At 44.6% G+C, this 26628-nt stretch overlaps 1 long non-coding RNA gene across 1 annotated transcript; it reads right to left on the bottom strand.

Annotated features, from left to right (window-relative positions):
• Positions 1 to 1481: 1481 nt before the first annotated feature.
• Positions 1482 to 26430, bottom strand: LOC117513390. Its single transcript, XR_004561605.1, has 4 exons — positions 26420 to 26430; positions 19336 to 19343; positions 9944 to 9945; positions 1482 to 1551 (listed from the first exon to the last, which is right to left on the bottom strand). It is a non-coding gene; the product is annotated as an uncharacterized LOC117513390 (long non-coding RNA).
• Between the last annotated feature and the right edge of the window lie 198 nt (positions 26431 to 26628).

A 26628-nucleotide genomic window follows, 5' to 3' on the forward strand; every position in this document is an offset into this window, starting at 1 on the left:
GGAAACAGTCTCTCCCTGGTCTTAGAACCAAGAACCCTCTGCTGAATTTAGCCCCCCCCCCCAAAAAAGAAAGAAAAGCAGAAAAGTTTGAGTATCAGAGCGAAAAACAGAGATAATTATCAGTGGCTTAAAGATTAAAGCGCCATATTGTAAAATGGCAAAATAAAGACTGCTACAAGAATTTACACACACACACACACACACACACACACTCACACACACACATATATATATATATATATATATATATATATATATATATATATATATATATATATATATATATATATATATATAGGCCGCATTCGACAAGGAAAATGTTGCACTAATTTGAGAATTTTTACATAATATCATTTTGCTGCAAGTTTTCATACATCAAGACATCAGGCTCATTTCAGATGGATCATCAGATTAGTGTATCCTTCATAGTCTATCACATGCTAACATTAACTAGTAAGCAATGTTAGCTTATCTCTATGCTCATGTGCTAAGGGCTAACATTAAATGTCCAAAACATACCTTCATTGTTATGTATGTACAGTAGTGTTCAGAATAATAGTAGTGCTATGTGACTAAAAAGATGAATCCAGGTTTTGAGTATATTTCTTATTGTTACATGGGAAACAAGGTACCAGTAGATTCAGTAGATTCTCACAAATCCAGTTTCATAGCCTTAAGAGTGTGCATATCATGAATGCTTGGTCTTGTTGGATTTGTGAGAATCTACTGAATCTACTGGTACCTTGTTTCCCATGTAACAATAAGAAATATACTCAAAACCTGGATTAATCTTTTTAGTCACATAGCACTACTATTATTCTGAACACTACTGTAGGTTGAAACGTACCATTTAAATCCTTTAGACTTTTTCTGTGGCTGCCGTCTTTGATGCTGGTTGGATAATGTGATTCACGAAATGAACGTGAGTTGCAGCAGGTGACTGAGTGAAAAACAACATCATGACCCATTAGTCTTCCTTCCCCTGGAAGCAGTTGAGCCGAGTGGATGAGCGCGAAGCACAGTCCACCGAATAGTCGAGCAGGCAGACATGGAAACTTGACAGGCCAGCTGGTTTAGAGGTCACCCTGTGGTTACATTAACTACAAATGACGGAGAAACGCAGTTGGCTTTATCAGCTGATGGGCGTTCCCTGGACGTGTATGCTAATATCTCCTAAAGGTGTCTAGTAAATCATGTAAGAGGTGTCATCTAGTTACAAAAACAGCTTTTCTAGATTTCAAAGTGTTGATTTCTTGCTAACTTTTACAACATATATGAGAAACCTATTTACACAGAAACACAGCTGTTTCGCAGTGTATTCTGCTATCTTGTATTTCTTTGTTGAAGAAAACCACCAGCTGACGTCACGCTGGCTCTTCACTCTGACTGGCCGTCACCATGTTGCGCCGCCCAGGGTTTGCATAAAACAGACTTCAAGTCGATTTTGGCCCCACCTAGCTGGCGTCAGAGCGACCACTGCTAAACGCCCGCCCTGATTGAAAACGAACGGCAAGTCATCGCTTTGCTTCTGTCGCTTGTAGCTAATGTGACCTTCGGGGTAGAGACGTGGGACTGTGACCAGTGGATCCTCGGTTTGATTCCAGTCCTTTGGGCATGGGCTTTAATCCCCAGCTTGCTCCTGGTGTGCAGTTGAGCGTGACAGCAAGCTGACATCAGTGTGTGAATGGGTGAATGTAGAGTGAATTATATTGTAATTATAGTTTTCAATCACAGCAAGAATATATCCATCAGGTTTGGGGTCAGATCAACAAACAAACAGGAGCTCATGTGACTCCAGAGTAAGAAGGTCCCGTGTGAAGCAGGAAGTTTGCAGGTCGTTCCTGCTGTTTCTGCTTCAAAGAACCGCTCAGTAATGCTTCGCTGGCTTTTATCTGTGAGCCAAATGATGGCCGTTAAGTCGCTAATGGGATTTTTATTGTTTTTTACAGTGCCTGGAAAGCTGCAGGTTCAGTGTTTGGCTGCAGTCTGGACAGAAGTCATTTGAAGGTCTTTTTCATTGTGCTTTGATCCAAACTGCAGATGCTGACTGAACATCTTCTTTCTTTAATTATGAAGTTTGATTTATTGCATAAATCAGTTGAGTGTAATTTTATTTTAATGTGTGTAGTTGCAACAGATCATTCAACAGAAATAAATCCCTGTTACTGTGACTCATGAACACTTCTCATAGTGGACTATCTGATGGTTGTAAATTATTCAGAACATCTGAGTAATTGTCAGTCAATGATATAAATATTTGTTATTTCTAACAATTTGGTTTTGATGTAAATGTCGGATATCATTAGTGATTTTATTTTATTATTTTATTTTTCAAATTTCATAGTTGGTGTCACTTGTTTAGAGAAAGATTATTGGTTGTGACTTGCTTCATGCTGATTCTTTGCACATACATTGTAATTTCAAAGCCGAGACTGCACCTGGGGACAAACTGGTATTTTCATATTGTGACAATAAAACAATAAATTTAACAGCACCGACAAAGGAACCTGACTTTGTCAGCTAGGAAAGACTTCCTGACCTTAACTTTATGGACCATGGTGTGATAGGTGCAGAATTAGGGGATGCCCTTGTTGCAGAACTTGAACAGCTGGGGTCTGAGTATTCGGGTTTGAAAGTGTCCTGGAGCCAGATTTTCAGTTACTTCCTGGACTCAGCTATCAGAAGTGTATCTCTTTGTGCTTAAAGTACTGAACCTGTGGAGAGATTGTCTTATCTCAGCAGTCCTCTGCCTTTGAGAATGACAGTAGGCCTCCACCATATGAGCAAACCTCACTATATATTGCAATGATGATGCAACTTGAGATAAATGAACATACATTGATGAATCAACATTGTTTCTGGCTCCTCTGTTTCCCCTGACATACCATAGTTTGACCAAAAAACACAAATGTTGAACTCCTTTGTGGTTAGATTGTGTCTAACTGTAATTAGGATGGTTAAATGCAGAGGGCAAGTTTTGTTGTATGTATATACTTGAATGTGCAATGACAATAAAGTTTCTATTCTATTATTCTATTGGCTTTCCAACTTTCTGGATCCAGGGCAAGACACAGTCAAGGTGCTGGGGAAGATGAGAGGTTGCAACTAAGATGCACCATCGGGGAGATCCTCTGCTGCACCTAGCTCTAGGTGCTGATACCCTGCTGCATAACTCCAAAACATTCTGTGATAGATAGTGCAAACTATACCTTATTGAAATCTTCATGATCACTTAAATAATGTTATGCACTTTTCAATATTGTTGGAACATTTTAAATTTTGATTCCTGTGTAATCCTGCACTGACCCTGACATGGCTATAGCTACCACCCTGGGATGGCCATCACACCTTCTTGTGTTGGCCATGGTACACTGAGGCTGGATTGTGCGTATTGTTTGGACACCTAAGTGGTACAGATTAGCTCAAAATTGGCTTTGAGCTCACGAGCTATTATCCAAGGAGACAAGGTGCGATGCTGGGAACCAGCCAGAATTTTCACTAATTCACAACAGAACCACTCACTAACCAACCAAAGTGAACACACTGTCTTCCTTTTCATTTTTACAAAACATCCAGTCTTTGTGAACAGGATTGGAAGCCCTTCCACACTGGAGGAAAATCACATTACTCAGCTGCCATGTTTGAGGCCAGTGTCGTATCTGAAGCTGGAGCCGGTTGGAAAACACTTCCAGACACAGTCTTTGTCTCGTCACCGAGCTGAAAGTGGATATTAAAGGGAAACAGACCTGTGTTCCATGCTTCCTGTAATGGCTGCTGCAGTGGATCCATGTGTAGCAGCAGATTTATGAGTCATTAATGAGGAGCTAAATGATGACTGTGAGTGGTGGGTGAAATAATGACCACAAGGTTGTTCATGGGTTATCGCTTAAATGTTTTCCTTCACACGGGGGGTAGGTAGTCCATCTTTAAATCTTTTCACACATTCATCGCTCTCAAGTAGAAAAGTCCCTTCAGAGCGCAACACGCTGTGACACAACCACCATGAAGGGTCACACTGTGGCTACATCCAAACGCGGAGACTAGCATGCTATATAGTTAGCAAAAAGTAGAACATCTCAATCAGTAGGACATCCAAATACTCAGTAGGCATTTAGTAGTAGTCGGATGGTATCTGGATGATCTACAACCTCCACAGTGTGCAAACTGACTACACTGTGCTATCCCATGAGGCAGCTAGAGCTTGTGAACCAAACAAAAAGTACTTTCTGGGAAACTTCAAAAAAGACAGCAGACATACATGAAGATGGGAGCATCATCCACAGGGCAATGGTTTTATCCCAATATATAATTAGAAACCGTTTCTAAAAGTCTACCATGGTACAATAAAAATTTTCAGAGGATATATAGATATGCATCGTCTGTTAACATTCAGGCCAAAGGACAGGTAAGATGGCGGCCAGATAGTACATCCAAACTGTGTCCCTACTACTTGCTGGCTTAGTTCTAGTATGTAATTGTTGGGTTAGTAGTCATCATCATGGTGGTGGCAATCCTTCAGTGAGGAGGAAGGTTGTCTCTTTATGGATTCCCGGATGGGATGGCTGAGGCGCAGATGACTGAACAGTCTTTCTGGGTTAATAATACGTTCCTAACCAACACTAGGACGTACTCAGTATGTGAATGCAGTGAGTGCTCACCGTCTACACTCTAAAAATGGAACTGCTGTCTTAATGAGAAAAACTGATGTAACAATTTGCATAGATTTTTTAAAGTTATTGCAACTTACTTTTTTCAACTTTCAACTGAGTTAATACCACAATACTTCTCTAGTTAAGTTGCAATAACTTAACAATTAAGTATATATATTTCACTCCACAGATGAATAAAATAGACATTTCCTTAAACACAACATCCAGAATAACACTATGTAACAAATTTTTATTTTGGTTTTGTTCCTGGGTACACAGAGTGTTTTCCTAACCTGTTATGTCTTAAATAAATAGAAAATAGCTGTTATTCCACAGAAACTTTGCTTCTGTGATCAGGACAATGATATTTTGAAATTTGTCTGTTTTCAAGAATATTCTCGATTCGCCTTCACTACTACTGCTACTGAGTAGTCTTCTAGAATATTCTTGAACTGCTAGAACGGTCCACAATTTTCTAGAAGTTTCCAGAATTATCTAGAAATTTCAAGAAACTTTTAGAACTTTCTAGAATGTAAAAAAATAAATAAATAAAATCAAAGTTTATGCTGAATGTAGTCATTTTTCCATAGACTTTAGACATAAGCAGTTGAAATATAACAGAAGCCAGGAACAAAAATTGTGTTACATAGTGTAATATAATGTTTGAAAGATTTATGTACCACGGAAATTGTTAAATGTACGCTGTAAAATATGCAAGTTTATAATCAAGCATTGACCTTTTTTTTCCATGGTGCAAAATGTTCATGTGCATGACTGTTATGGGAAAACATACTTTATACATAAATCATACATTTTCTGTGAACATTTTCCATAGTGTTACAATCAAAATACAAAATAACTCAAACAACTGGATTATGTATCTGAAACAGAGTCAAACCTTTGAGACAACATCTGCTGTCTTTCATCAGTACACTGTGAGTGAATTTCTGAAGACAAGTGGTGTGTAATTTGTGTGCAAATGAGTCTTTGAATTGAAAGACATCCTGGATCGTAAGCTGCGCTGGTTTGAAGAGGCCATCTACGAGCGAATCTGCAACCCCGACCTGAACAGGAAAGAAGGGCTACGTATGTGGGACCCTGCCCTGCCACACCCAGAGACAAATGGTCCACAAAGGAGATACTTGATTACATCAAGAGACTCTTTAACACATCAATTCATAGACTCATTTACACACGACATTACACACCACTTGTGTTCAAAAACTCACTCACAATTCATTGATGAAAGACAGCAGATGTTGTCTGAAAGGTTAGAGAGCTTATCCAGTTGTTTGATTTATTTTGTCTTTTTTACCTGGATGTTTAACCTTCATCAACGTAGCAATAGAATAAGTTTTGTATGTGGAAGATCCATCAGTTTATCTAACAATAAACATATTTGTAATCGGAATATTAATTGATATATGATTAGTGCTTACTTAAATCTATACTTTTATAAGATGAAATTCAATAAAGTTTCATGTAAATAATGTGTTTTTTCCAGATGCAATCCCTGCGCTTCTCACGTTAATACATAATTTTTTGTTTATTTTTAGGTGTAAAGAGTTTCCTGCCGATCCAAATACAACCAGCAAGATGATAAATCCGGATGAACCCCCACGTGTCCAGCCAGACTTGCCAAAGTCATCAACTATTCCATCAACAGCGTCTGAATGGGCAAAATCCCTAAACATGGTTCCACCTGGATTTGGCCAATCATCTAAGCACATTGGAGGCAAAACTGAGAAGCAGAGAGTTGCAGGTTACACTATATGTGTGACAACGTGCAGCAAATGAAAGTTTATAATCAACCATCATGTTTCCAAGTGAAAACTGTAGTGGTGCAAGTTTCTCCAAAGGTTGCTATAAAATAAAAATCCTTTTGTATCCAGAGCATTCTGCAACTGTAAAGCAGGAGCTCAGGGGAGCTGCAGGCATGTATCAGCTACTTTATATCAGCTGAATGACAGATACAGATTCTTTATTTGTCATTGTAACAGGTACAATGACAAATAAAGCTTCTATCCGATTCTATTATCACATAAAGTGATTTCCTTTTCATGACTAATGACACTTAGAAAAATAAACGATTGAATTATCTGAAAAATGTATTTAAAAAAATTAAAACTGATTTTTCTGGTTTATGATGATTTTCAATCCGTCAGCATCCTTTGTAAGAGGATGAGATGGGATGTCAGCTTGAGGGCTTTGTCCATGTATGGCGTCATCATCTGCAAAATATGATGAATACATATTTGTTACAGGATAATTGACTTGAGTATTACTCCCCAAACAAATTGTATAACAATTATAACTGGGGCCATAAAAAAATCACAAAGTTATTTGATAAAATTCATAAAATATTAACACTCAAATTTTGTATGTAAAAATTTGTTTATAATGATGCAAGATGGCGTTCAATGGTCTGATCGTTCCTCCGTCCACTACAAAGCAAATGTGTCTGAAGAAAGTTTGAATGGTTTTAAAAAATGGTCACATTTTTTTCCACATTTTAGAATAAAGTGTTGGATGATGTAAATAAACTACATTGCCCTTTATTTCCAACTCTTCCCATTTTCCTTCTTCATAAATTTTGCTGCTTCACATCCTTAGGACTTGTAGAATTTCCAGAGGTGTCAAATCCAGCTTCAGAAAGTAAAAGTCCAGCCACATATTTGTTCCATCTTCCCAATAAACCAGCTGATTGTAATTAGTTCAGCTCTTCAGGCAGGTGGATGAGCTAAATATTGACATCATCTGTTGTAGGTGCACAGGTAGAAGCAACACATGGGAGGGTTTTTAATTTCTGAAGCCAGATTTGACAGCTCTGAGAATTTCAAACGGGATGTTTTTGTTGATTTGAAAGCAGGTACAAACTGGCGTGCTGAGATGACTTCAACTCCCATGATGCATAGCATGATCGGAATCCAAGATGGCCGCCAAGCAACTTCGCTGTTAGCCGCTAAGCTAATCGGTATGCTAATCGATAGCTTTTGTTGGCGCCAAATACTGTAATACTGATCACTAACTACAATTATCTACTAATCTAAACAGTAAATTAATTTCTGGTTCTGCTGAATGGAAAGGTTTAAAGTGTGGAGAAAATGTTAAAGGTGCACTTACAAATGCCATTTGGTTTTCATGTAGTTCAATAATTTGATTTTTTTTTTTTTTTGCACAACTGATTTTGGTTATTACATGTAATTGTTATTTCATTATTCAAGCTAGTAGGGAACATGCAATTCATGTTTACAGAGAAATTATGTTAAATTGTGGTTTAAAAAGGGGTTAAAGTGCTACATACTAAAGTGTTTTAAAAAGATAAGTAATTCATCAGTACTGAAATGTCATTTTCTGTTGTAATAGTTGGTAATCCATTGCTTTGTTACTTTCAAAAATGCATTACTGATGGTGTGATAGATGTTATTTTATCTTGTGGTAAACTCAGCTACCCTTAATGATTGGTTACACATGAAAAAAGGTTCTAATTGAAGACAAGAAGTTAATGAGGTCTTGTGTTGGATACAGGACAAGAAGAGAATAACTCATTATTCAACACTGTCTGTGTAGACTGGATCTCCAGGATCCGTGATGCTGAACACCAGCCCAGAGACACTGTGGGTGATGGTGAAAGCCATGTGGCCAGCTGTAGGACAAGTCTATAGGTCACATGTGATGAACTAGATTCAACTGGATTCCAGGTAAGAACAAAAACACTCTATTAACTCTACCTGGGTAGTATAGGAGTTGTATTAGTAGCAGCTGTACTGAACAAAACAAAGGAACAAAAAGTTATGGAAAACTGAACTTCTGGATCTCAAATTCCTTAATAATATAAATGTTGGAGGTAAACTCAACTCAAGGAAAAGACATTTTAAAGTCCCTTCAGCTTCTCCCTTGTTTCTCTCGGGGTTACCACTGCAAATTCAAGGTGGACTTGCATCTTGATTTGGCACATGTTTTGCTGCAGATGCCCTTCCTGGGACAACTCCACATTACATGGAGAATGGGACGGAGGTGTCCTTCAACTGGGAATCTTCCACTCTAGAAACAAGTGCACTAACCACTTGGTCAACACATCTGCACTAAAAAAAAAAAGACACGTGTTATTTTTTTCAAAGAGCTCTACTTTGTGTATTATTATTATTATTATTATTTTTTATTATTGTTATTGATGTACGGTGCTACTGAGCCTAGCATAAATCTCAGCACCCCTTTCACTCCCATTGGTTGGGGCTCATGGGGCACTGCAGTTGGTTAGACGGAGGTTATCCCGTTTGGGGGGAGCACTTCCACAGCCTGCCCTGCTGATGTCCTGGGTCCCCTGGGTTCCATCATTCACTCCTGTGTGAGGAACCTTGGGCTCATTTTTGACAGCCATTTTAAATTTGATAAGCAGATCAGTGCTGTTGTTAGAACACGTTTCTTCCAACTCCGTCTCCTTGCCAAGTCCAAGCCACCCTGGTTCTGGAAGTTTCACCTCACACCTGTTCTTAATTTAAACCTAATCACCTGGGTGCTATTTAAGTCTCACAGTTTTCTCTTGTCCTTCACCAGATCCATGTGTCTTGTGCCTCTTTCCAGCTCACTTCCTCATGTTTTTTAAGCCTTGCTTTGATTGCCTCATCATGTTTTTTGACTACCTGCCTCTGTATGTTGACCACGCCTAAGTGTGATGTTTTGGTTACTGTTGCTTTTTTTGGACTGCCTGTCTGTGTACTAGTGATCGGTCGATGAGGCGTTATGAAGCGTTTCAACATATTGCCAAACTGTATTGATACTGTGTCGATACTGTGTCACTGACACCTGCTGGACCAAAAAAATCCCTAAAGGCACCCAAGTTGACAGACTCAGCCGACACTGATTTCATGGCCTAGTATATACAATAATATAATCTAAGTCATTGTATGTCATTTTGTATCATTTCACATCTTCAGTTAAATTTAAAATCTTTAATAATAAATAATGTGAACATGTATCATAACGTGAAAATCTAAGTGAACGGGTTAGGGTTAGGGTTTGTGAATGAGGATGCTTGTGGACTGGGATTTTATTGTATTTTGTTTACAAATTTTATTCAAAAAAGTTGTTCCAAAGTCTTGAATTTGAGTCTGTTACGCTTGTTTGATGCAGCTTCTCCAACTGTAGAAAACACCCGCTCACAGGGCACAGATGAGGCTGGAGTGCAGAGAAACTGTAATGACAGCTGGAAGAGGTTTGGATATACTGTCTTCTGGTTGTCCCAGTATCTCAGAGGATCCTGGGACCTGGCAATATTGGCCTCTGCCAGGTACCGCTGCACCTCCTGGATGGCATCAGCTGTGGCACTTTTGGTCTGCCTGCCCCCTTCGACAGTGAGATGTTGCCAAAGGTCATCTAAAAACAACAACGTGACATTTCAGTACATGATTTCCAAACAACAACAAACAAATAATGCTGAATATGAGGGCTGAAGGACCTGAACCAGTTCCCTGAACCCTTCACTTACCACAGTGCTGAGGGGCTGGCAGTCCTTCAGGATGAAACTCAGCAGAGCCTCATCCAGCATCTGCTTCCTGGAAGCTTGATGGTTAAAAATGAGGTAAAGAATAAATTAATAGGAATTAATTATCAATAAATGAACTGTGAGTAAGTTGTAGGATGGCTGTGTACCTGAGTTCATCCTGGGTGTATTTGGGACTTCATTCTCATGTCTGGGCCTATAATGTCTCAGCATTGAGGAGGTGGTTTTGTTTAAATAGGAAAGTTCTACTGAACAAATGCGACATTTAACCTGCAGAAAATAATATGAATAGTAAATTAAGAGTCACTTTGAAATTAATATGAATTCAGATAGATCAAGTGGAAACTCTGAGAGTTGCTGGATGAAACAAGGAAATTAAAACATACCTTATTTTCCGATATGACATCAAAATGATCCCACACGGTGGAAACTTTCCTTTTTGTTTGCTGCTGCTCCATGACGTTTGGTGAATTTGATGATACACCGCAAAAGATCCAAGATTCTTTTGGCAGATGCATCCTGTTGACAGATACGCTTCCTTATAAACACAGTTTGGCCACTTTGGCGCGTCAGTGTCAGTTCGAAACAGTTCTTGTATCAGTCACGTGACTTTCGCAAAGCAATACACGCACCGACACGGGGTTTCACTCTATGAACTCGATGCATGCGCTGACACATTGGTGTTGCTGGACCCATCACTACTGTGTACCGACTCCAGCGTAAGAACCCAGTAAACACTTTAACTCTAACCCGTGGTTCTTGTGTCAAATGACAGGAAGACTTGCATTTGACCACACCACATCTTTAGTGCAAACACCCCGAGTGCAAAGATTAACACAAGTACATTTGGTGTCAAAGGAAAATGGGCGCTGGGTGGAAACTAGCAATAACACTTGCATTGCGTCACATGCCGCTTTGTGCATAGTGAAAGAGGGAGCTTGCTGGTTCATGTGCTTCAATGCACATATCTGTCTTTCACACACTGAAAATAAAGAGAAGTGATTTAATCCAAATGCTGACTGAGCTGCCATAAGTACCCGTAAAACACCAGTGCCAGTAAAGAACTTTTTCCACCTCTTGTTTGTCATTTGATCAATGGCCAAATGTAATCTGCAGTGTCAGGGGTCAAAGTGCAATGTGTCAGGTCCAAGAGCCTCTAAGTTCAAAGGTCATGTTTGAACATTTGAGGCTGAGTTGTGAAGGAGCAGCAAAATGAAACAAAATAAATCACAGTACATGTCATTATTTAGCTTTTATTTATTAAAATAACTGACTTTAAACAATATTCTCGTCTTCTGAGTGTGACGTGATAAATATCTGACAGTGATAATCTTCTGAATATTGTAGTGGGAAGTGTGGAGCACCTGTGGCTTCTGGGATTTGTCTTCTGTTTTGGCACAGCACTTGTTAGCGAGTGATTATTATCAATCACTTGTCGATAGTCGTCCTCCCAGCTGTCTTTCATAACTTCACTGATGATTGCTTCTTCTGCTTTCATTGGCCCAAGTCTGTCCAAATGCTGATATTAGAACCTCGTATTGATCTCCTGATATGAAAACAGTAATGTGAAAGGATGATTAATGTCATCTGACTTTATAACTGAGACTGACAACAAGCTGAAGGTTTCTCTCACAGCCATGTGAGTGCACACAGAAAACAAATTATCTTCATGTGCCACTGACAATATTTTCTGTACAGATTTCTGTTCCGATTTCAGAATTATGGAAATCATGGACTTTTTTTTAAAATCATACCCAAAAATTGTATGTAACCTACTGTTTTATGGGTTATTCCACAGTTGTTCCTTCCTGTTTAATCCCGAATAGCAAATCATGGCACGTTTTGAAGCATCACTGTAACTTCTTGATCCATTTTTTGTCAGTCTTGAACAAACTTGGTATTAGTAGGAAATTAAAATTCGGTGCCATGAAAAAGTGTGGGTACCCTTTTACATTAATAATTGAGAAATAGACATTGTATGGTTCTGTATGCTAAATCTGTCTGGAGTAGACAGCTCTCAAAAACTGACTGTACAAAAAGGAGACTAGTGAGGGAAGCCACCAAGATACCCATGCCATCTCTGAAGGATAAATAGGCTTCTGTAGCTGTGACTAGAGAGACTGTGTGCAGTGCAGATGTTGTCTGCTGGATCAGTCGTTACACAGCTTCATGGTGGAGTCAAACAGATAAATTTCTTCTGTAGTGCATCCAGAAAGTATGCACTTTTTCCACATTTTTTTTGTTACAGCCTTATTCTAAAATGGATGAAATTAATTTTTTTCTTCAAAATTCTGCACACTACTTCTTCTTATTCTTCTTTCGGCTGCTCCCATTAGGGGGCGCCACAGCAGATCAATGGTTTCCATCTCACCCTGTCCTCTGTATCTTCCTCTGTCTCACCTACCACCTGCATGTCCTCCCTCAGCTCATCCATAAACCTCCTGTTTGTCCTCCTTCTTCTCCTCCTGCCTGGTGGCTCCATCCTCAGCATCCTTCTCCCTATATACCCTGGGTCCCTCCTCTGCACATGTCCAAACCATCTTAGCCTCACTTCTCTGACTTTGTCTCCAAACCGTCCCACCCGAGCTGTCCCTCTGATATGTTCATTTCTAATCTTGTCCATTCTTGTCACTCCCAAAGAGAATCTCAACATCTTCAGCTCTGTCTCCTGTCTTTTTTGTTAGTGTCATGTCTCTAAGCCGTCCAACATTGCTGGTTTCACCACTGTCTTTCTCCTTCACGCTTGACGATATTCTTCGGTCACAAATCCCTCCTGCCACCTTTCTCCACCCACTCCACCCTGCCTGCACTCTCTCCTTCACCTCTCTACCACGCTCTCCATTACTTTGAACAGTTGACCCCAAGTATTTAAACTCATCTACTTTCACCACTTCTACTCCTTGTAACTTCACTATTACACTGGGCTCCCTCCCATTCACACACATGTACTCAGTCTTGCTCCTACTGACTTTCATTTCCCTTCTGTCCAGAGCATATCTCCACCTCTCCAGACTAGACTGAACTTGCTCTCTACTCTCATGACAGATCACAATGTCATCTGCAAACATCATAGTCCATGGAGACTGATCCTTGGTGTAATCCCACCTCCACCTTGAATGAGTCTGTCTTCCTACTGTACATCTCACTGCTGTCACACTGTCCTTGTGCATGTCCTGCACTACCCTAACATACTTCTCTACCACTCCAGACCTTCTCATACAATACCACAGCTCTTCTCTTGGCTTCTCTTCTCTAAATCCACAAACACACGATGTAACTCCTTCTGGTGGTATTCACAGCAAAATCAACAACCGTCTGTCCTTCCACATTCCTGTCCTTGATACCATGTCTACTCATTACTTCCTCATCACCTCTGTTCCCTTCACCAACATGCCCATTGAAGTCCGCTCCGATCACCACTCTTTCGTGCTTGGGTTCACTCTTCACCACCTCATCTAACTCAGAAATCTTCTTTCTCCTTCATCCCTCAACCTAACTGTGGGGCATATGCACTGATGATACTCATCATCACCCCTTCAATTTCAACCTTCACACTTATTACCCTGTCGGACACTCGCTTAACCTCCAACACACTCTTAACATACTCTTCTTTTAAAATGACAAAAACACCATTTGTCTTCCTGTCCTCACCATGATACAACAACTTGAACCCACCTCCTATGCTCCTGCTCTTACTTCCCTTCCACTTGCTCTCTTGCACACACAATATGTCTACCTTTCTCCTCTCCATCATGTCAGCCAGCTCTCTCCCTTTACCAGTCATACTGCCAACATTCAAAATCCCAACTCTCACTTCCACTCCTACACATCTGATCTGCTCCCACTGTGGAGTGTATTAAGTCCCGTCTTAAGGCCCACTTTTATTCCTTGGCTTTTAACACCGCGTGAGTTGTACGGTCCTTGTGTCTTATTTTATTTTTATTTTATTGAAATGTATTGTTTTATCATGGTTTTATTTATTTATGTATTATTTTATCTTATTTATTTTACTGTTATTATTATTATTACTATTTTGCGTGTCTATGCTTTTGCTGTGCAGCACTTTGGAGACTCGAGTCTGTTTAAATGTGCTTTATAAATAAAGTGGATTGGATTGTATTGGATTCCACCCTTCTAGTTTTTCTTTTTTGTCTGTGGACACGTTCTCCTCCTCTTCTTCTCCTCCTCCCATCAGTAGCCCAATTTCCACTGGCATCCTGTTGGACAGCGGTGGCGGTCTTTGTTAACCCGGGCCTCGACCAATCCCGTATCGAAATTCAAATTGTTCTCTGCCTCTTTATTTTGACTTGTTTTGCACCGGATGCCCTTCCTGACGCAACCCCACTCATTTATCCACTGTTGCTGACCGAACAGTCCCCCCTAAGAATCGGTTCTCCCTGCCTTCATTGCGCATACATCATTTCAGAACTCAGCAGTGTCATTTATGAGCGTCACCTCTTTCTGCTTCAAACTGCCTCCAGTCATCATCTATCTCAGCAACAGATGTCTTTTGTACAACAATCATTTCTACATAAATTCAGCATTATATCATAATAAAAGATGGGGTAAGCGATTAGAGCGCTGCAGCAGCACGTCTTAAGTTTCATGTGCTGCCGCGCCTACGTCATTTCAGAGCATCAGTAACAACTCGCCGATTATTGCCTCGTTTTCTGCTTAAAACTGACTTTAGAATGATTTAAGAGGTTTTACTTTGTCATCTGATGGTTAATCATCACATTATTCCCTTTGATCGCTTTGGGCATAGAGAGTCAGACTCAGAGAGTCCGTCTCAGACGTGCTGTTGTGGTCCCAAATGACACATGCGCAGTGAAGGCAGGGTGCACCGTTTTTTAGAGGGGACCGTTTGGTCTGCGACACCGGGCTTGGGACCAACACAAAATTCTACACACAATTCATCTATACTGAAAAGGTTTTTTTTTGTTGTTGTTTTATTTTTTTTTTTTTACATATTTGCAAATTTATGACAAATAAAAAAATAAGAAATCACTTGTACATAAGTATTCACAGCCTTTGCCATGAAGCTTAAAATTGAGCTCAGGTGCCTCCTGCTTCCACTGATCATCCTTGAGATGTTTCTACAGCTTAATTGTAGTCCACCTGGGGTAAATACAGTTGACTGGACATGATTTGGAAAGGCACACACCTGTCTACATATAAGGTCCCACAGTTGACAGTCAGAGCACAAACCAAGCATGAAGTCAAAGGAATTGTCTGTAGACCTCAGAGACAGGATTGTCTCAAGGCACAAATCTGGGGAAGGGTACAGAAACATTTCTGCAGCTTTGAAGGTCCCAATGAGCACAGTGGCCTCCATCATCTGTAAAGAGATCGATGCCGGCTGACCTACTTAAACCCTACGTAACGGCCAGGGCTTTGTGTTCTCAGGGTGCAGGACTACTTTGTGTTCCTAGGGTGAATAAAAAGTCTGTGGGTCACAGAGATTTCACTTATCATGCCCCTGTTTTGTGGCATGGTCTCCCTGTGTCAAGAAAACTGTTGTGAAAGTGTAGGAACACGGACCCACAACAGGGGGCGCAAATGAACGGACAATGGAGTAAGTCAAAATAACAACGCTTTACTGTTGTGAATGTGCACAACGAATACAACCAATCACGGAAATGGACAACAGTCAATTCACAAAAGTGTCGTGTGGGCAGGCTCGAAGATAGGAGACGCCTCTCCAAGGTAAGACCGGAACCACACGGCTTCCTCCGCCACAGGACCCTGGGAATACTGGAGCCGCCAAGTCCCGAACTCCCAGGTGGCCACTGCCTCCGCGTGTCGGACCTGGTACTGCTGGCGAGGAACAAAGAACAGTTAAATGGGGGCGCGTTTGCACCCAGGACTCCGAACACCCTCTCAGGTAGAAACGATATCTCGGCAATGAGGTGGAGAAGCCGTCCTGCTGATATACCCCACTGATGATTGCTGTCAGCTGTCTCAGGTGATGGGTGACAGCTGTCACCTTGGCTGCTCCCGTGAGGCGGCGGCGCCCTCTGGTGCCTGGAGCCCGCACTCCAGGCAGGGCGCCCTCTGGTGGTGGTGGGCCAGCAGTACCTCCTCTTCAGCGGCCCACACAACAGGACCCCCCCCTCAACGGGCGCCTCCTGGCGCCCGACCGGGCTTGTCCGGCTGGCGACGGTAGAAGTCGGCCAGGAGGGCCGGGTCCAGGATGAAGCTCTTCTTCACCCAGGAGCGTTCTTCGGGACCGTACCCCTCCCAGTCCACCAGATATTGAAAGCCCCGGCCCATCCGTCGGACGTCCAACAACCGGCGCACTGTCCAAGCCGGCTCGCCATCAATGATCCGGGCAGGAGGTGGTGCCGGACCGGGTGTACAGAGGGGCGAGGTGTGATGGGGCTTGATCTTTGACACATGAAATACTGGATGGATCCGCAGTGAGGCTGGAAGCCGAAGCCTCACTGCGGCGGGATTGATGACCTTGAGAATCTTAAACGGACCTATGTATCTGTCTTGCAGTTTTGGGGAGGCCACTTGCAGTGGAATGTCCTTGGTGGACAACCACACTTCCTGCCCGGGGCGATACGTAGGGGCCGGGGTCCGCCGCCGGTCTGCATGGGTCTTCGCCCTCATCCGGGCCTTCAACAAAGCAGAACGGGCGGCACGCCACACCCGACGGCACTTCCGCAGGTGGGCCTGGACCGAGGGCACACCGACCTCTCCCTCAACCACTGGGAATAATGGGGGCTGATACCCCAAACACACCTCAAAGGGGGAGAGGCCGGTGGCTGATGACACTTGACTGTTGTGGGCGTACTCGATCCAGGCCAGATGAGTACTCCAGGCCGCCGGGTGCGCGGCTGTCACACAACGTAGTGTTTGCTCCATTTCTTGATTGGCCCGCTCTGCTTGCCCGTTGGTCTGGGGGTGACACCCGGATGAGAGACTGACCGTGGCCCCCAGTTCCCGGCAAAAGCTCCTCCAGACGTGCGAGGAGAACTGGGGACCGCGATCGGAGACGATGTCTGATGGTATCCCATGCAGGCGGACGACGTGGTGGACCAGGAGGTCCGCTGTCTCCTGGGCCGTTGGGAGCTTCGGGAGGGCCACGAAGTGGGCCGCCTTGGAGAATCGGTCCACTATCGTGAGGATGACGGTGTTTCCCTGGGACGGCGGGAGGCCCGTGACAAAATCCAGGCCGATGTGGGACCAGGGGCGATGAGGCACGGGCAGCGGCTGTAGCAGTCCCGGAGCCTTGCGATGGTCGGCCTTGCCCCTGGCGCAGGTGGTACAGGCCTGGATATAGTCCCAGACGTCGGCCTCCAGGGACGCCCACCAGAAGCGCTGCCGGACAACTGCCACGGTTCTTCGCACCCCTGGATGACAGGAGAGCTTAGAGCCGTGACAGAAGTCCAGGACTGCAGCCCTTGCTTCTGGTGGGACGTAAAGTCTGTTCTTTGGTCCAGTCCCGAGGTCCGGGCTTCGTGCCAGGGCCTCCCGGACGGTTCTCTCTACGTCCCAGGTGAGGGTGGCCACGATAGTGGACTCCGGGATGATGGGTTCCGGTGGATCCGACAACTCCGTTTTGACCTCGTCTTCGTGTACCCGGGACAAGGCATCCGATTTCTGGTTCTTGGTCCCGGGCCGGTAGGTGATGCGGAAGTCAAAACGGCCGAAGAACAGTGACCAGCGGGCTTGCCTGGGATTCAGCCGCTTGGCGGTCCTGATATATTCCAGGTTCCGGTGGTCAGTGAAAACCGTGAATGGCACGGACGTTCCCTCCAACAGGTGTCTCCACTCTTCAAGAGCCTCTTTCACCGCAAGGAGTTCTCGGTTGCCGACGTCATAGTTCCGTTCAGCCGGGGTCAACCTGCGGGAAAAATAGGCACACGGATGAAGGACCTTATCGGTCTTCCCACTCTGGGACAGCACAGCTCCTATCCCTGAGTCCGAGGCGTCCACTTCAACCACTAACTGGCGACTAGGATCGGGCTGCACCAGAACGGGTGCAGACGAGAAGCGCCGTTTCAACTCCTTGAACGCGGCATCACAACGATCCGACCAGGTGAAGGGGACTTTTGGTGAGGTCAGGGCTGTCAGGGGGCTAACAACCTGACTGTAGCCCTTAATGAACCTCCTGTAGAAATTCGCAAAGCCGAGGAACTGTTGCAGCTTCCTACGGCTTGTGGGTTGGGGCCAGTCTCTCACCGCCGCAACCTTGGCCGGATCAGGAGCGACGGAGTTGGGGGAGATGATGAACCCCAGGAAGGACAAAGAGGTGCGGTGAAACTCACACTTCTCGCCCTTAACAAACAGCCGGTTCTCCAATAACTGCTGCAGGACCTGACGTACATGTCGGACATGGGTCTCAGGATCCGGAGAAAAGATGAGTATGTCGTCTAGATATACGAAGACGAATCGGTGCAGGAAGTCCCGCAAGACATCATTAACTAATGCTTGGAACGTCGCGGGAGCGTTGGTAAGACTGAACGGCATGACCAGGTACTCAAAATGACCTAACGGGGTGTTAAATGCCGTCTTCCACTCGTCTCCCTTCCGGATCCGAACCAGGTGATACGCATTCCTAAGATCAAGCTTGGTGAATATCTTGGCTCCATGCAGGGGCGTGAACACCGAATCCAACAAGGGTAAGGGGTATCGGTTACGAACCGTGATTTCGTTCAGCCCCCTGAAATCGATGCATGGACGTAATCCGCCATCCTTTTTCCCCACAAAAAAGAAACCTGCACCCATCGGGGAGGTGGAATTCCGGATCAACCCGGCAGCCAAAGAGTCCCGGATGTAGGTCTCCATTGATTCGCGTTCAGGTCGTGAGAGGTTGTACAGCCTACTGGACGAGAACTCAACGCCTGGAACCAAATCAATGGCACAATCATACGGGCGGTGCGGGGGAAGGGTGAGCGCCAGATCCTTGCTAAACACCTCTGCAAGGTCATGGTACTGCACCGGCACCGTCCCTAGATTGGGCGGGACTCTGACCTCCTCCCTGGCCTGGGAACCGGGAGGAACCGAGGAACCTAAACATACCCGATGGCAGGTTTCGCTCCACTGAACCACTACCCCGGACGGCCAATCGATCCGGGGATTGTGTTTCAACATCCAGGGGAAACCTAAAATCACACGGGAGGTGGCCGGAGTCACGAAAAACTCGATCTCCTCCCGGTGATTCCCCGACACCACCAGAGTTACTGGTGGTGTCTTGTGAGTGATTGGAGGGAGTAGGGAGCCATCTAGCGCCCGTACCTGCACAGGCGAGGTAAGCGCCACCAGAGGGAACCCTATCTCCCTGACCCATTGGCTGTCTAGCAAATTCCCTTCTGAGCCCGTGTCCACCAGTGCTGGGGCCTTCAGGGTTAAATCCTCATAAAGGATTGTAACTGGGAGTCGTGTGGCGATGTGGGTGTGTCCCACGTGAATGTCTCGGCCCACCCCTAGCCCAGTTTCTAGGGGCGGGCGTTGGTGTTTAACCGCTCGGGGCAGTCTCTTAATTGATGCTCAATCGAGCCACAAACAAAACACGCCCCGCGGGCCAGCCTCCTTTGTGTACCCGGTGCCCTAAATGTTGCCCTACTCGTGTCCATAGCTTCGTCAGCAGGGGGGGCTGTAACCACACGGAGCGCAGGGGCCGTGGAGCGTGGGGAGGGTGGAACGCGATCGGAACCGGAAGGGAGAGGGACGACGCGTGCCTGGCCACGCCCTTCGTCTCGTTCCCGACGGCGCTCATCTAACCGATTGTCTAATCGTATGACAAGATCGATGAGCCCATCTAAATCCCGCGGTTCGTCCTTAGCCACCAGGTGCTCCTTGAGAACCAACGACAGTCCGTTTACGAAGGCGGCGCGGAGGGCAGCGCTATTCCAGCCGGACCTCGCAGCCGCGATGCGGAAGTCGACTGCATAGGCAGCTGCGCTCCGGCGCCCCTGTCTCATTGACAGCAGCACGGCTGAAGCGGTCTCTCCTCTATTAGGGTGATCGAACACTGTTCTGAGCTCCCTCACAAACCCATCATATGTCAGAAGGAGCCGTGAACTTTGCTCCCAGAGCGCTGTAGCCCAAGCGCGTGCCTCACCACGAAGCAGATTTATCACATAAGCTACTTTGCTAGCGTCGGTCGCGTACATGACGGGACGCTGTGCGAAGACGAGCGAACACTGCATAAGAAAATCCGCGCACGTCTCCACACAGCCTCCGTACGGCTCTGGGGGGCTTATGTATGCTTCAGGGGAAGGTGGGAGGGGTCGTTGGACAACCAGTGGAACGTCGCTGTTACGCACAGGGTCGAAGGGAGGGAGAGCCGCAGCGGCGCTTCCACCTGCGCGGCGAGAGCCTCCACCCTGCGGTTCAGGAGGACGTTCTGCTCGGTCATCAAATCCAACCGAGTCGTGAAAGCGGTGAGGATCCACTGCAACTCACCGATTACCCCTCCTGCGGACGCCTGTGCGCCCTGTTCTTCCATTGGCCGTTCAACAGCCGGTTGACGCCCCTCGGGATCCATGATCGATTGGCCGAGATATCCTGTTGTGAAAGTGTAGGAACACGGACCCACAACAGGGGGCGCAAATGAACGGACAATGGAGTAAGTCAAAATAACAACGCTTTACTGTTGTGAATGTGCACAACGAATACAACCAATCACGGAAATGGACAACAGTCAATTCACAAAAGTGTCGTGTGGGCAGGCTCGAAGATAGGAGACGCCTCTCCAAGGTAAGACCGGAACCACACGGCTTCCTCCGCCACAGGACCCCGGGAATACTGGAGCCGCCAAGTCCCGAACTCCCAGGTGGCCACTGCCTCCGCGTGTCGGACCTGGTACTGCTGGTGAGGAACAAAGAACAGTTAAATGGGGGCGCATTTGCACCCAGGACTCCGAACAGCAGGGAAGTTACCTCCACCTCTCGTTGGAACAGTAATCCACAAACTAAGCACAAATCCAAAAGGATACACTCCGTCAGCTTTGATACGTTACCTCTCAGGTAGAAATGATATCTCGGCAATGAGGTGGAGATGCCGTCCTGCTGATATACCCCACTGATGATTGCTGTCAGCTGTCTCAGGTGATGGGTGACAGCTGTCACCTTGGCTGCTCCCGTGAGGCGGCGGCGCCCTCTGGTGCCTGGAGCCCGCACTCCAGGCAGGGCGCCCTCTGGTGGTGGTGGGCCAGCAGTACCTCCTCTTCAGCGGCCCACACAACAAAAACAGTCAGATTCTGTAAAGACTTTCAAGGCCAGACTTAAGACACACTTATTTTCCCTTTTGTATGCTTAGCATACTGGTATAGTATCAGTAGTGGGCGCAGATAATCAAAAAATTAACTTTGATAAGAGATAATCAGTTAACTGAAAAGTTATCTTCGATAAAGCTAAAACGATAAACCACCCAAAAATGTACCGGAAGTTATAGATAACCGATAAATTCCAGTATTGCCTCCGGTACACTTGCAACTAGTAACAACCTGATTTTGAGTTTCAACACCACAGTCACTTTTGAACACATCAAACGTGACAACAGACCCAAACAATGAGTCAGCACTTCTGTCTGCACCCAGCCCCTTGCTGGAAGCTCCAGTTTACTACATGGCTTCCAGCACACACACAAACTGAGAGGAGCCACACAACTCAACTCTCTACTCAATCACAATGCTGCCGTCAGGCCGAGGTCTTGGAAAATAAAGCAATGCTGAGTTATGGTTTGGTGTATAAATAAAATGAATACTGATAGAATAACACCATTAATGTCAATCCTGTCATTTGTGCAAAGTTAAGATATAACATATATCTTTTAATGTTGAATAATGCACTAATTCTGAAGTTTTGTAACAAACATAGACAGATGGCATTCTAGGTAAAATGTGCCTCGGCTAACACTGATTGGATGATTCATTCTATGTAAACCAACACGTTAATGTGAGGTGTGTCGTGTGTTGGTGTTTACAGATAAATGTGCTTTTGTAAAGTAGAGAAGCTTGAATCTTCGACTGGACTGGGTTGCTTGACGCGAAGACGTTTCACTTCAAATCGCAGAAGCTTCCTCAGCTAAAATTCTTGCTCTGGTGGTCTGACTTCTTCTTGACTCTTGTGTAGAAGAATGAGCCGAAGTCACAAATGCTGGAGTTTTAAACCTAACCAGACCCCTCCTACTGAGAGGCCGACTGCTAAGGCTAGTGACTAAACAATAGCTCTAATTAGAACCTATTGTGCTCTAGTTAGCACCCTCCTAATGACAGGGCAGCTGTGGCTCCCTTGATGACTCTGCTGATGACGTGAATGACTCATTACCATGAGCAAAAGACTGAAACTGCTTTGACCTGAGTACCCCATTATAAACAATGGATAAAGCATGTCTCAGACCCCCTCCTCGGTTAAGGCTGGGTTTCAAACGTTTCACAAAGAATGCCTCCTTGACCCCTCTCTCAAACCATTTCTTCTCTCTGGCTAATATTTTAACTTCCTTGTCCTCAAACGTGTGGTTAATGTCTTTAAGGTGGAGATGAACTGCAGACTGAGGTCCACTGACGCCCTCTCTGCGGTGCTGGTATAGCCTTTTGTGTAAAGGTTGCTTTGTCTCACCTATGTAGTGTTTGCTACAGTTTTCCTGACATCTGATAGAATACACTACATTGTTCTGTTTGTAACTAGGGATCATGTCCTTAGGGTGAACTAATTTCTGTCTCAAGGTGTTAACCGGTTTAAAGTAAACTGGGATTTTGTGCTGTCTGAAGATCCTCTGTAGTTTTTCCCCTACTCCTGCTAAATAAGGGAGAGACACTCCTCTTCTTCTTGTCTCCGTCTCTTGTCTATCTGGTCTCTTTGTTCTTTGGGACTTCTGCACTTTGTCCAGGGACCATCGTGGGTACCCACATACTATGAGGGCTTTCCGGACAAGTTGTTGTTCTTTAGCCCTTCACTCTGCAGTTGTGGGCACCTGTAGGGCTCTGTGTTGAAGCGTCCTGATCACACTTTTGTAAAATATGCCATTTTCTGTTCGTAAAAAAAAAAAGGCATTTTCAAAAAAAAGAGCCAAGTTGTAATTAGATAACTGTCTGATATAACCAGTGTCAAAATAAACAGAACACTGCCATGATCTACTGGTGCCAGTGTGAGTTTTGGTCCTTTTTCAGCTGATGTTTAATTTGTGCGATTATTTTTTGGATCGCACAGAGTTTCAGGTTAATCATGCGTCCTGCATCGTTTAGTATACATGGAGTAGCGAGCTGCATTTAACATCTCATGACCACCTCCTGATTGGCAATCGTATGGTCTGATGAAAATCAAACCTGTTTGATATTCTTTTCGGCTGTCGTGAGGGTATCCCGCTGCTGAAGCGCTACAAGTGTCCAACCTCTCGCACTGTGCCTGTGTAAACACTGCAGATCTGTCTTTGTTGTTGTTGTTGATTTTTTAACTTTGATGTCTTCCATAGAGAGTTTTTGTAAATTAAGTAAATTAAGGAAACACAAGTCTGACGTGGTTTTTGAACGTACCTGTGTGAGAACATAAATCGTGTGCTCTGAACTTTTACACCGTGCTGTTCTGTCGTACAGCTGAGGTGGAACCGAGTACAGTGATTGAAAATATCATACAGTGTCTGCCCAGCTTCAGTTTGAATACTGCCATGAACACTACTGGCCAGTAGATGGCAGTAGAGACCTTGAAAACGTCCCAAAACAAAATTCCAGATAATCTGTGTTGCTACTTGCTACGTTTAAGATGTGTGGAATTTAACAAATGCAAACACAATAACAACGTCTATAAACCCAGAGAATATATTCATGTGAATTTTAGGCACTAGAGTTTAATGCCGTTGTCCCAATCAGAGTGTCTGAAATGCATTTCTCCTGTTGGGAACGTCATAACCATAATGCACCTGGGCACAGCATATGCTCACTAAAACCTTAAAAATTAGCGCATTACTTTAAAACTAAAACATATCTGATATTTTCACTTTATAAAACTTCAGATGTGACGTTAATTTAAATAATTTGTCTGAAATAACTTTGGTTTAAATTTGAACCGTAAGTTAAAAATGTATGCCTCTGGATGACATGGGTGATATTGGCCGTGTATCAGTATGGGGTTAAAAGAAATGATTTTTTTTTTTTTGTGACCAGTTCTCCTTTATCTGCAGAGGATAGAGCGGTTTCTTTTAGAAGCAGCTCTTCTCTGTTTGCAGAAGGTAGAACTACACATCTGTTCAGCTTTGCTTACCATGTTAACGGTCTAAAAATTCGGACAAAAATGTATTGGAAGATAATTATTCCGATAATGGTTTTCAAAGTTATCTGAAAAGATAATCCGATAATGAAAACTTTATCTTCGATAATTATTGGTTATCGGATTATCGGAACTGTGCCCACCACTGCATAGTATGGTACTATGCTACCTACCCTTTTAAATTCATTTTATTAGGAAACAGAGTGGGCCGCGGGCTCAACTTTATCTAAAGTCTGGGTCTTTTAGGGCCCCTTCACACATAGTGCGAAGTTTGGTCGACGTGCGCACAAAGCAGGAATTTCATGCAAAATGTGTGGAATTGTCCCTTCCTTAACGCTTCATAAACCTGTTGCTACAACTGTTTGTGAATACCATCAGCTGAAAGACAGAGTGTGCACTGTGCAAACCCATTGCACCCTCTCACGGCAGGTGCTGGCCAAATTCCAGGTGACACACAGGAACATCTAACATTGCTTGCATGGCACTTCGAAATGTGTGGCCAGTCGCACAGCAGACTGCAGGCAACCCCTGTTGTACTGCTGTGAAATTTGTCTAAGTTCCCCACAAGTGTGACTTTGCAAACACACACACTGACACGCAGGTGTGTGTGCTCCACTCACGGGAGGCGTGGCTTCCGACAGAAGCAGCTATGAGAATCTGTGGATCTGGACATTCCAGCTGGACAACACCTACTGTGTTTGGACAGTCATGGACTAACAACTGTCCACTGTGAGGCATGTGTGTCTGATTGCTGTACTGTATTTAGTGGACATAAATAAAACATTTATCGCCGTGGTGGCGACAAGCTGCAGCAAGCAAGCTCGTGCACGGAGCGGACACTGACAGCCCCCAGGTTTAAACGGACCGTCAGAACACGCAGCAGGCGATCTGACAGTCTTGTCACCCATGTGAGCTCTGTTCCACATGACGTGGTGTCTGTGCTGCGGTGCGCTGTCCACAAGACACACGTGTCAGGCAGAACACGTGCAGCAGACTGAATGCACCAGACCAGTAGATGTGGACATCAGAGCACACTGCTTCTCATTCATGTCATTTCATGACTGTATGACTGTGGCCATGAGTCATCACCAGAGGAACAGACGGACCATATTTGTATTGCTCGCTTGATAAATGCGGTGTTTTTATATGGTGTGTGTGATTTAATTTTTTTTTGTAATACTTCCATGTCCTTCCTGATATGAGGCAGCTTCCCGCAGCTTTCAAAGAACAGCGCCATAGCTCAGTGGTAAAATTGCTGTCTGGTAATCAGAGCTTTTGGAAGGTGCAGGTTCATGTCCAGTGGGTGGTATGTGTTTTTCTTCTTCTTTTTTTTTCCACATATGCAGCACAATGTGGTCCCACAGGTACCGGCTGTTTGTTTTTTTTCACATAAGTGGCGTGATGTGGTCCCACAGGTGTTCCTGCTCTCTCTGAACTCTCACACTGGGATCGTGCATACCTGCCCATCGGCGCAATGTTTTGTGGTGTGCACATTCGAACTGTTTTGCACTGTTTCGCCCTATTTGTCCAAACGTTGTCCAAACTTTGCACTATGTGTGAAGGGGCCTTTCTGGAAACTTAGGGCTAGGGGCAGGTGACCACCTGAGTATTTCTTCTGTTCTTCTTGTTGCTTAATGCTGATAAATTATACTGTATTTGTTGTCTTTCTGATGCCCGATTCAGTTTTTTTCTCTCTGTTTAAGGTGCGGCTCCATCCAGAGGTGGTAGTGGGTGTTTTTCTTCTGCAGACCTCCCGTCTTGTGCACCAACATGGACTCCCAAAATCTCCCAAACTTTCCTGTATTGTCTATTATGACTGTAGCATGGCCCAAGCAGAGGGTTGCCCCTTTGATGTTATATGGCTGGGGGGGCCTGGCTGCCGGTTTGTTTGTCTTTTTGTTTTCCTCCCAGGTGGCGTGCATTTGGGACTGAGTGGCTGTGTTGCTGAGGCTGTCAGGACCTCACCCTGATCACCTGCGACTCGTCAGGACTCACAGCTGAGGTGCATCTGGATGGATTGGAGCATGTTGGCATTTAAGACTGGAGTGCACAGTGTGTATTTGCCAGAGACTCGACCTTGTGACCAGACGGGTGAGATCGTCGTCTTGGGAGCCATCTCATCAGCAGCGGACGCTGAGAATGTCCAGGTTTGATGCACGGTCTGTGAAAGAGGAGGGGGTGAGGTCTCACGCTCGTCAGCACACTTCCTGAGGTACGTTGGATTTTGTGACTAACAGTTATACAGTCAGTAAATGTGGTG

Source organism: Thalassophryne amazonica, chromosome 7 (assembly GCF_902500255.1).
Source record: "Thalassophryne amazonica chromosome 7, fThaAma1.1, whole genome shotgun sequence".
Taxonomy (NCBI): domain Eukaryota; kingdom Metazoa; phylum Chordata; class Actinopteri; order Batrachoidiformes; family Batrachoididae; genus Thalassophryne; species Thalassophryne amazonica.